Below are 10748 nucleotides of genomic sequence, written 5' to 3'. Positions count from 1 at the left end.
TTTTGTGACTGTTGATTAAATTTTTAATAAGTTATTATGTTCTTCAGATTCACAATTCCTGTTGATTTTTAAAAATCTTTTTATTGATATCTCATTTTCTTTATGTATCACTTCTTCTAATATTCTTTTGTTGTCTATGTTCTGTTTCTGTTCATTAAGCAGTCTTTTCTAATTACATTTTATTGAAAACTGCACTGAATGCTAAATGTCCATCTTTACAATAAACAACTACAGTAACGGTAACTCGCACTACATTAAAACAAAAAGTACTTCTGATAGCCATTATTTTTCTATTTGGGACCATTTAAAAAATTTTTCTTTTCTTACAAAAACGGGAATGTACCTAATCAAAGGATCAAAATAGGCCATCTTTTTAAACAAAAAGACAATGATTCACAAAAGCCTATGAATAGAACATGTAACTAATTGATGCAAATCTAATAGAATTTGTTAAAATCAGTCACATCCAATACATCTGAAGTGTTCTTGTATAAAACACAACGTGAAGAAAAGAAGACTATATCAGTGTTTAAAAAAGTGGGTTTGTTCATAGACCATCTGACAAGTTACCATTAAAAGTGTTTCCTGTGACATAAGGAAATGCAATCTTATTTTCCTTGAACCCTTTTAGTGCAAGACTTTCCACTCAATAAAATAGCAGTGGATCTGAAACTGAGAAAATATACTTGATTACAAAGAGCTTGTGAAACTCAATATTTTTTTTTTTTTTTGCATTATCGGAGGCTTTTACTGAACTTACAACCAACTTGCCCACTCAGTATGCAGTTCAGATGTGACAGATGCTTCTCTGTACAGGAGGCAGTACTGTCTTCAATCCTGTGCTTGCAGGTGTCTACCACAGGCAAACAGTTTACTCCACATTTTCTAGTAATGTGATCTTCGTATTAGCAAACAGGTGTAATGAGTCCCTGCAGGCTGAAGGGACTCAAGTCACAGGATGGGGATTTCCTCTTCATGGTTTTTATTTTGATGTTTGAATCCTTGATGCAACATTCTGAGCAGGGTGTTCCGGACCTTCTGTGCCCAAGGGACTGATAAAGGAGAAAGTTCTGTTTATTCTTTGTGATTTGACGCACAGATGAAAAACCTAACACACAATAACGGAAGTTGGTCGTTAATAAATCACACCCTAGTCTTTCAGAGCTTACGTAAGCAAACAACATCTTCAGTTTTCTAGCTCTTGTAGTTTTAACACTGCAATATCAATGATGCATACGTCCAGAATCAGCTAAAAAGAGCATCAGATTCTTTTTCTCTTAGTTTATCTATTTTTCACTCTCTTGTTTCCAGGTGTATCTGAATGATTACCTTCCGGCATTGTCTGTTATTTCTAGTTGGCGTGCTCTCGATTGTCCCCGTGTTTGAGGGCTGGTTGGGAGAGGGCGCTTGGGAAGGATGTGTCACTGTCGGGAGGTTGTGAGTCACCGGGATGTCTCCAGGGAAGATCCCTTCTATGGATGCAGGAAGTCCTCCTGGAGCCACGCCCACGATGCCTGGATATATTGCTTGCTGGTCTATTTCCCACCAAAGCACAGATGTGACAAAGAATTCCTTGTTGACACAGTTTCTTAAGCTTCCTGGGATGCGACCTGTGATGGCTCGGCGGATCTCGGTGGCAGCTGTCTCAGTCATCTCCAGTGACACCTGCTCGCTGTAGCCAGGCAGCTTGAGGAGTGCAGATGAGACTGGGGGCATCTTTCAACGGACCTGAGCAAAGCTAAAGGGCTGCGACTCATTCAGGTCGAGGACTGCCCCTCGTATCCTGCCCTCCTTGAGGACCTGTGCTAAGGCTTTCTCATCCACCAGGCCACCACGGGCTGTGTTCACAATGAATGTTCCCTGCCTCATCTGCTTTATGGTAAAGTCATTGATGAGGTGGTGTTTATGTTCGCTGAGACTGCAGGGCAAGGAGACGCAGTGGCTCTGATACAGCAAATCCTGCTGTGTGTAGACCCTCTGCACTCCCAGGGACTGCTGGATCCCATCCTGCAAGTAGAGGTAATAAAATATGACGCTGAATCCAAAGGCTGTGGCTGGAACTGCAAAAGCCTGCTGCGTGCGACCCTAGCCGATGAGGCCCAGCGTCTTCCCACGAACGCGGGCCACTCCCGAGGCCACCTCGCAGGTCTGCTCCACGCGCTGGACTCGCTTGCCTTCCCACAGTGCCTGGAAAAGCCATGTGTTCCTCCGGTACATGTTGAGGATGTGGCAGATGGTGGAGTCGGCTGTCTCTTCCACAGCTGCGGACGGGATGTTTCACGTAGCAATTCCTAGCTCACCAGCAGCCTTGAGGTACACGTTGTCATAGCCACTGCCAACCTGCACGATCACTCTCAAAGCATTGAAATTTGCCAGATCCTCCCTGTTGAGGTGATGGTGTGGCACATCATGGCGCCCACGGCTCCGTTTAGAACTTTCTCGTCGATCTCCTGTGTGCACTGCATCACAGAAGGCCACGGTGGCCAGGTCCTTCTGCATGGGCATGTCCACAGTGCAGTCACAGCCGACCAGCAATGCCGCCAGTGATCGGGACTTAGGGGGTCTTTCATGATCTGGCGGCGAATTCCTTCACAATTCTGTCCAGTCGCTGTCTCTTGACTTAGCGCTTATCCACAAGGGCCATTCTTTACAGAACTTTGCAACTCTCAGATCAAAAGGCAAAGCAGTCCTCTAAGACCTTAGGGGAACTCGCAGGAGTCTGTGTGCATGATGCCACTAAGAACCCAATATAAATTTATTCACAAACTCTATAGTTCACACGATGGGCTGTCCTTCTTTTTAAGGGAATATAACTTCATTGGTTCAAAACCATTTAAGGTGATGAAACCCATTTGCTTGCAACTCAGCCACCACCGATCAGTCAATCAACGAATCTCACCACGACCCCAGGTCTGGAGCTCCTGGAGTCCGCGACCGCTGGGGGTGGAGGCGGCTTCGGCCTGGTGCAGCCAGGTCCCTGCTCCTGCTCTGAGCCTTGGGCGTGGGTTGGGGTCCACAGGGTGTCCCACATGGTGTCGAGTCTCCTCCCTTGCCGGGGCCCTGCGGACCGGAGGAGTGTCCATGTCATTAAGGAGCTTTGATAATTATTTTGATTTTTTAAATTATATAATGTGAAAACAACAACAACAACAAAGAGTAAACCTACAAATTTTGACCTTTAAAAGTCAACAAAGATTTTTAAAGGTCAATATTTGTAGGTTTATTTTATTTCTTCAATTGGAACATGTTTTCATCCTTTTCTGTATGCCCTGCAATCTTTTGATGAGATTCAGAAATTTATAAAACAACTGTGTAATGTAGTATGTACTAATGTTCTTACTACAAGATAATACAACAATCAGTGAGGCTGTACATCCTGGTGTTTCATTAACAGGTCTTCAATGTATCTTCTCTGGCTTTGTGTGTGTATTTTTAAGGTAAAGATATTTTTCCCATTGTTTTCCAGACACTGTAGCCCTTTGCTTCCGCAGTTGATTGCAGTGTTTGTTTCTCTGAGGCTATGATAAGCACGAAACTTCTCTTCTCACCAGTCATAAATTGTCATTCTCATTACTCTGCCATTTCCTTTAGCACTCCCTGTTGGGGGAGACAGAATCTAGCCATCAGCAGTAGCCTAAAAAGCCAAACCTTTGAACACATGTTCCACTGTTCTCATTCTATACTGAGGAAGATACTAAAAGTTGGACGTTTTCTCTTGAGCTCAATTGCTGTTCTGGGAAAGAAGAAGGGATGTGGTGAATATAAGCCAGACCTGGTTGCCTTGTACAGCAAGCTTTTCCAACCTGCCTTGTTTTGTTTTTGTTATGGCTCTGTTTTGTTTTAGGTTTTTAGCAGCCTGCAGCAATGGTTTTTAGGTTCTGTCTCTAGTGATAAGCGGCAAAGGGGGATGAGGAAAGGGCCTTACTGGCTTAAACAGAAACAGAAACTAAGAACTCATGGCTGTAGTCTCCCTTGGATGCCCCATTCTACAGTAAAGGAAATACCTTTGGAATATAAAAAGAGAGAGAATAATAGGCATCATCCCAATAGGCAAGAATGAACAAATAACAAAGATAAGAGGTGCAAAGGCCAAGGAGAAAACCTTAAAAATGTGGTGTTGGAAGTTCTGCTTCAAGGAAATTGGTTCTGGAAAATTCTAGATTTACTTCTTTTGCTGCCACAGCAGGAAATTTCCTACCCTGTGCTTATTATGGTCTTAAATCTTCTAAGGCTTCTCCTGCTCCTCCACTAACATTCCAGGGCATTCACAGTGAGAGCCAAAGTTCTCCTCTTCTTTCTGTTATTCCCTTGAAGGCCTTGTGGTCTGAGTGCTTTTCTATTGTTTTGGGATCTGGGGAAACCTGCACATTTTGCGAGACTTCTATGTTAAGCTGTTTTGTAAAAATCTGTGCCTCATGTCAGAAGTTTGTGAGAGTAAAAGTGCAGACATTGGGGTTTGGTTCACATATTTCAGAAACACCTAGGACAAATGTTTCTTCTTCATAATTTTCAGTCCTATGATTTCAAATGTGATCCTGCCAAAAAAACCGGAAAAAAAATTTATCAGAGCTCAAAGCACTTAAGTACATATGATAAAGTTGAATCTTCTATTTCACTTTATTCTTTTTTTCATCTCTGGTAATGTAGGTCAAAAAGTTTTCTTTTCCTTAGTAGAAACCAACTTAGAAATGTAAACTCTCTATGGCAAACATCTCACGTGTGAAATAGTTTATTGTATCTACTCATCTCAAAGAATTTTTAAAGACGTTAATGCCGTAGAAAAACTTAGAAACTTGACAGGAATAGAACAAATTCTTAATTGTTACATTATTTCTTTATGAGTTATTTTATTAATTAATCTTATATAAAGCTTACTGGGACTGTGATCTGTACGTTTTCCCTGCCTTGTTTTTATGTATGTTAAATCAGCGTATAATTTTAGCTTCAGGGGTTTCAGAATAGCACACTTGAATTTATGTGTTATATAAAAAGTTAATTTGATAGTGTGCACATCACATTAAGAAAAGATTTAGTTTGTGTCTAAGTTCACGGCATAGAAAAATTTATCATTAGTGTTTCCATTTACTTTCCTCATCATTTATCTGAATGATAGTATAATTTATTTCTAATTGCTTATTATATTGTAGTGTTCCACAGCACATTTTACAATATTCATGTTGTTCCCGTGTTTAAAAATGTAAGGTTTTTCTTTGCTTTTAAAAAAATAAATTATAGGCCAGTGCGGTGGCTCATGCTTGTAATCCCAGCAGTTTAAGAGATTGAGATGGGTGGATCACGAGGTCAGGAGTTCAAGACCAGCCTGGCCAACATGGTGAAATGCCTTCTCTACTAAAAATACAAAAAATATAGCCAGCCAGGCGCGGTGGCTCAAGCCTGTAATTCCAGCACGTTGGGAGGCTGAGGCGGGTGGATCAGGAGGTCAGAAGATCAAGACCTTCCTGGCTAACACAGTGAAACCCCATCTCTACTAAAAATACAAAAAAATTATCCGGGTGTGGTGGTGGGCACCTGTAGTCCTAGGTACTCGGGAGGCTGAGGCAGGAGAATGGCGTGAACCCGGGAGGTGGAGGTTGCAGTGAGCCGAAGTCTCGCCACTACACTCCAGCCTGGGTGACAGAGCGAGACTCCGTCTCAAAAAATTAAATAAAAAAATAAATTATAGCCTTTCCATTTGTATAAAAAGAGGAGTAATATATTAAGAACATAATAAAAAGTGTCTCTAGTATCGTTGAAATCTTTATTAAAATTTTCTTCTAAATGCTCTTTATGGGAGATTATAATGTATAATTGTGCAATTTTGTTACTCTAACCATATGCTAATAATTCAAAATCTGCTCTTTACGGTGCCCAGTTATTGTTGAACATGCTAGTTATCTAGAAAGGGTCTTCTTCAGTTGTAGGATTTGTTTATTCGGTATTTCACAAGTTAATGTTTATTTAATTTTATTTTCTAATATTTTATATTCTTTTATTTCCTTGTTAGAAAGGCTGCCTTACGTCATTTAATTGAGTTTTTAGATTCTGCCTATATATTATAATTTTGTATGATTATATTCAACTGTGTACAGTTTCAAGGAGTGTAGAAAATAAGTCAAATATGAATCGACTGTGCCTATTGCTGATATAATTCTCTGTTCATTTGCCTGTATAAACATTACTCATACTTTATGGCTTGTGTATTTGTTTTATTACTTGGTGGTCAATTATTTTTTTAATCCTCTCTTGGTGAGTAGTTGTGGAAATTGTCCTAATTTACACTTCTATGTATTAATGAATCTATATTACTTTTGTGTGAAGAAAACACTTCTGTGATTTGAAGGTAATTTTTTTTGACCTCTGAACTTTTTACTGGCCTCCTGCTCCCCAAAGAGACCTTGCTTCTGCTGGCTCAGCACCACAAAACATCTGTGTTGTTGGTCTCAGACACCACTTTGCCGTCCACTATCCGGCGAGGGCTTTTCTTTTGGATGGCTTGAAGGTATTTACTGCTGTCCAGAACATCGAGGAGATTCAAGTCCTCCCCATCTTCTAGCAGGCAGCGGTAGGTGGCAATCTCAGCCTCCAGCTCGACCTTGATGTTCCACAGGTCCTCATGCTCTTGGGCCTGGTGTCCCTCTTCCCGTGTTTGGGCCAGCTCTGACTCCAGGTGCAGCAGGATCGTGTTAAGCTGCTCCATCTGCATCTACCTCCCTCAGGCTGCTCTCCAAGCTGGCCTTCAGATATGTCACTGAGTCCAGGTCTATATCCAAGGACTGGACTGTAGATCTCAGCTCCCTGAGCATCCTCTCAGCAGCTCCGATCTCAGCGGACTGCTTGTTGACTACTATGGTGCTCTCCTCAGTCTGCTGGCACCAGTACTTGTCCAGCTCCTCTCAGTTGTTCTCAGCCATCTCGTCATATTGGGCCCGGATGCCTGCCATGATCTTGCCAAGGTCCTGAGACTTGGGGACATCTACATCCATGGTCAATCAAAAGCTGGAAATCAGGGATTTTAGACCTTTAACTTCCTCCTCATGGTTCTTCATGAAGAGCAGCTCTTCCTTGAGGGCCTCCATCTCTGTCTCCAGCAGAGGCTGAGTGACACTGGTGTTATCAGTAATGTCCCTCTCCACAAACAGGAATATGGTCTGCTCTGTCTTACACTTTAAAGTCATCAGCAGCAAAAAGATCGTTGTCAGTCTGCAGGATGATGCAGGCACTGTCTGCAGAATTGGCAAAGATTTTTTTATTAGTCTAGTTGTCTGTCTTTTTGCCAGTAACAAACGATTTTGATTACTGTAAATTTCTAACATGTTTTGAAATAAGGAATTGTATGCTTCCAATTCTTTTTATGTGGTCCCCTGAAATTCCGTATACTCTGGGGAGTCACATTCTCTGTTTCTGTCAAAAATAATATTAAGAATTTCATAGGAATTGTATTAAATCTGTAGCTCAATTTGGGCGTTATAAACACGTTGAAAATATTAAATTTTCTAACTCTTGAACAAAAGCATGTTGAAGACTAAATTGTTTAATTTTCAGGTATTTGTGAATTTTATGAATTTTCTTCTGTTATTGATTTCTAGTTTTCATCCATTTTGGTGAGAAATTATAGTCTGTCACTTTAATTTCTATTATAATTTAAGTTCTAGGGTACATGTGCAGAACGTACAGGTTTGTTACTTAGGTATACATGTGCCATGTTGGTTTGCTGCACCCATCAACTCATCATTTACATTAAGTGTTTCTCCTAATTCTATCCCTTTCATAGCCCCCCACCCCCAAACAGGCACTAGCATTTGATGTTCCCTGCCCTGTGTCCATGTGTTCTCATTGTTCAACTCCCACCTATGAGTGAAAACATGCAGTGTTTGTTTTTCTGGCCTTGTGATAATTTGCTGAGAATGATGGTTTCCAGCTTCATCCATGTCCCTGTAAATGACATGAACTCATCCTTTTATAAGGCTGCATAGTATTCCATGGTGTATATGTGCCACAATTTCTTAATCCAGTCTATCATTGATGGACATTTGAGTTGGTTCCAAGACTTTGCTCTTGTGAACAGTGCTACAATAAACATACTTGTGCATGTGTCTTTATAGTAGCATGATTTATAATCCTTTGGATGTATACCCAGTAATGGGATTGCTGGGTCAAATGGCATTTCTGGTTGTAGATACTTGAGGAATTGCCACACTGTCTTCCACAGTGGTTGAACTAATTTACACTCCCACCCACTGTGTAAAAGCGTTTTTATTTTTCCACACCCTCTCCAGCATCTGTTCTTTCCTTTTCCTGACATTTTAATGATCCTCATTCTAACTGGCCTGAGATGGTATCTCATTGTGATTTTCATTTGCATTTCTCTCATTACCAGTGACGATGAGCAATTTTTCATGTCTGTTGGTAACGTAAATGTCTTTTTTTGAGAGATGTCTGTTCTTATCCTTTGCCCACTTCTTGATGGGATTGCTCGTTTTTTTCTTGTAAATTTGTTTAAGTTCTTTGTAGATTCTGGATGTGAGTCCTTTGTCAGATGGGTAGATTGCAAAATTTTTCTCCCATTCTCTAGGTTGCATGTTCACTCTCATGATAGTTTTGTTTGCTGTGTAGAAGCTTTTAAGTTTAATTAGATTTCATTTGTCTATCTTGGCTTTTGTTGTCATTGTTTTTGGTGTTTTAGTCATGAAGTCTTTGCCCATGCCTAAGTCCTGAATGGTATTGCTTAGGTTTTCTTTTAGGTTTTTATGGTTTTAGGTCTTACATTTAAGTCTTTAATCCATCTTGAGTCAATTTTTGTATAGGGTGTAAGGAAGAAATCCCACTTCAGTTTTCTGCATACGGCTCGCCATTTTTTCCAGCAACATTTATTACATACGGAATCCTTTCCCCATTGCTTGTTTTTGTCACATTTGTCAAAGATCCAATCGTTGTAGATGTGTGGTGGTATTTCTGAGGTCTCTGTTTTTTTTCCATTGGTCTATATATCTGTTTTGGTACCAGTGCCATGCTGTTTTGGTTACTGTAGACCTGTAGTATAGATTGAAGTCAGGTAGCATGATACCTCCAGCTTTTCTCTTTTTGCTTAGGATTTTCTTGCCTATGCAGACTGTTTTTTAGTAACATATGAAATTCAAAGTAGTTTTTTCCAATTCTGTGAAGAAAGTCAATGGTAGCTTTATGGGGATAGCATTGAATCTATAAGTTATCTTGGGCTGTATGGCCATTTTCATGATATTGATTCTTCTTTTCCAGGAGCATGGAGTGTTCTTCCATTTGTTTGTGTCCACTTTTATTTCATCGAGCAGTGGTTTGTTGTTCTCCTTGAAGAGATCCTTCACAACCCTTGTAAGTTGGATTCCTAGGTATTTTATTCTCTTTGTAGCAATTGTTGAGTGGGAGTTCACTCATGATTCGGCTCTCTGTTTGTCTGTTATTGGTGTATAGAAATACTTGTGATTTTTGCACATTATTTTGTATCCTGAGACTTTGTTGAAGTTGTTTATCAGCTTAAGGAGATTTTGGGCTGAGACAATGGGGTTTTCTAAATATACAATCCTGTCATCTGCAAACAGAGACAATGTGGCTTCCTCTTTTTCCTAATCAAATATCCTTTGTTTGTTTCTTTTGTCTGATGGCTCTGGCCAGAATTTCCAATACTACGTTGAGTGGGAGTGGTGAGAGAGGGCATCGTTGTCTTGTGCTGGTTTTCAAAGGGAATGGTGCAGGTTATACCCATTCTGCATGATATTGGCTGTGGGTTTGTCATAAATAGCTCTTATTATTTTCAGATATGTTCCATCAATACCTAGTTTATTTACAGTTTTTATCATGAAAGGCTGTTGAGTTTTGTTGAAGGCCTTTTCTGCATCTATTGAGATAGTCATGAGATTTTTGTCGTCGGTTCTGTTTATGTGATGAATTATGTTTATTGATTTGTGTATGTTGAACCATCCTTGCATCCCAGGGATGAAGCCAACTTGATAGTGATAGATAAGCTTTTTGATCTGCTGCTGGATTTGGTTTGCCAGCATTTTATCGAGGATGTTTGCATCGATGTTCATCAGGGATTTTTTTTTTGTTGTGCCTCTGCCAGGCTTTGTTATCAGGATGATGCTGGCCTCATAAAATGAGTTAGGGAAGATTCCCTCTTTTTCTATTGATTCAAATAGTTTTGGAAGAGATGGTGCCAGTTCCTCTTTGTATGTCTGGTAGAATTCTGTTGTGAATTCGTCTGGTCCTGGAATTTTTTTGGTTGGTAACTATTAATTATTGCCTCAATTTCAGAACCTGCTATTGGTCTATTCAGACATTCAACTTCTTCCTCGTTTAGTCTTGAGGGTGTGTATGATTCCAGGAATTTATCAATTTCTTCTAGGTTTTCCAGTTTATTTCCGTAGAGGTATTTATAGTATTCGCTGATGGTAGTTTGTATTTCTGCGGGTTTGGTGTTGATATCCCCTTTGTCCTTTTTATTGCGTCTATTTGATTCCTCTCTCTTTTCTTCTTTATTAGTCTTACTAGGGGTCTACCTGTTTTGTTAATCTTTCCAAAAAATCAGCTCCTGGGTTGATTGATTTTTTGAAGGGTTTTCTGTAACATTCATCTTTTTTTTTAATTCCGTTAAAATTTTTTTTTTGCCTAATATTTATTTTTAGGACAATGTTTTATGAGCTTTTGACAAGACTGTGAGTTTTGTTGTTGTGTACAGTGGTCTCTATGCATCTGTTACATCTAACTGCTTTACA

The 10748-nt window shown here is 40.0% G+C and overlaps 1 pseudogene; it reads right to left on the bottom strand.

Annotated features, from left to right (window-relative positions):
- Positions 1-1351: 1351 nt before the first annotated feature.
- LOC129053746 (C-terminal-binding protein 2-like) lies at positions 1352-2644 on the bottom strand (annotated as a pseudogene).
- Between the last annotated feature and the right edge of the window lie 8104 nt (positions 2645-10748).

This window comes from Pongo abelii, chromosome 17 (genome assembly GCF_028885655.2).
Source record: "Pongo abelii isolate AG06213 chromosome 17, NHGRI_mPonAbe1-v2.0_pri, whole genome shotgun sequence".
Classification (NCBI taxonomy): Eukaryota; Metazoa; Chordata; class Mammalia; order Primates; family Hominidae; genus Pongo; species Pongo abelii.
Note: the sequence above shows the minus strand (reverse complement) of the source record. Positions and strands in the feature narration are given on the sequence as shown.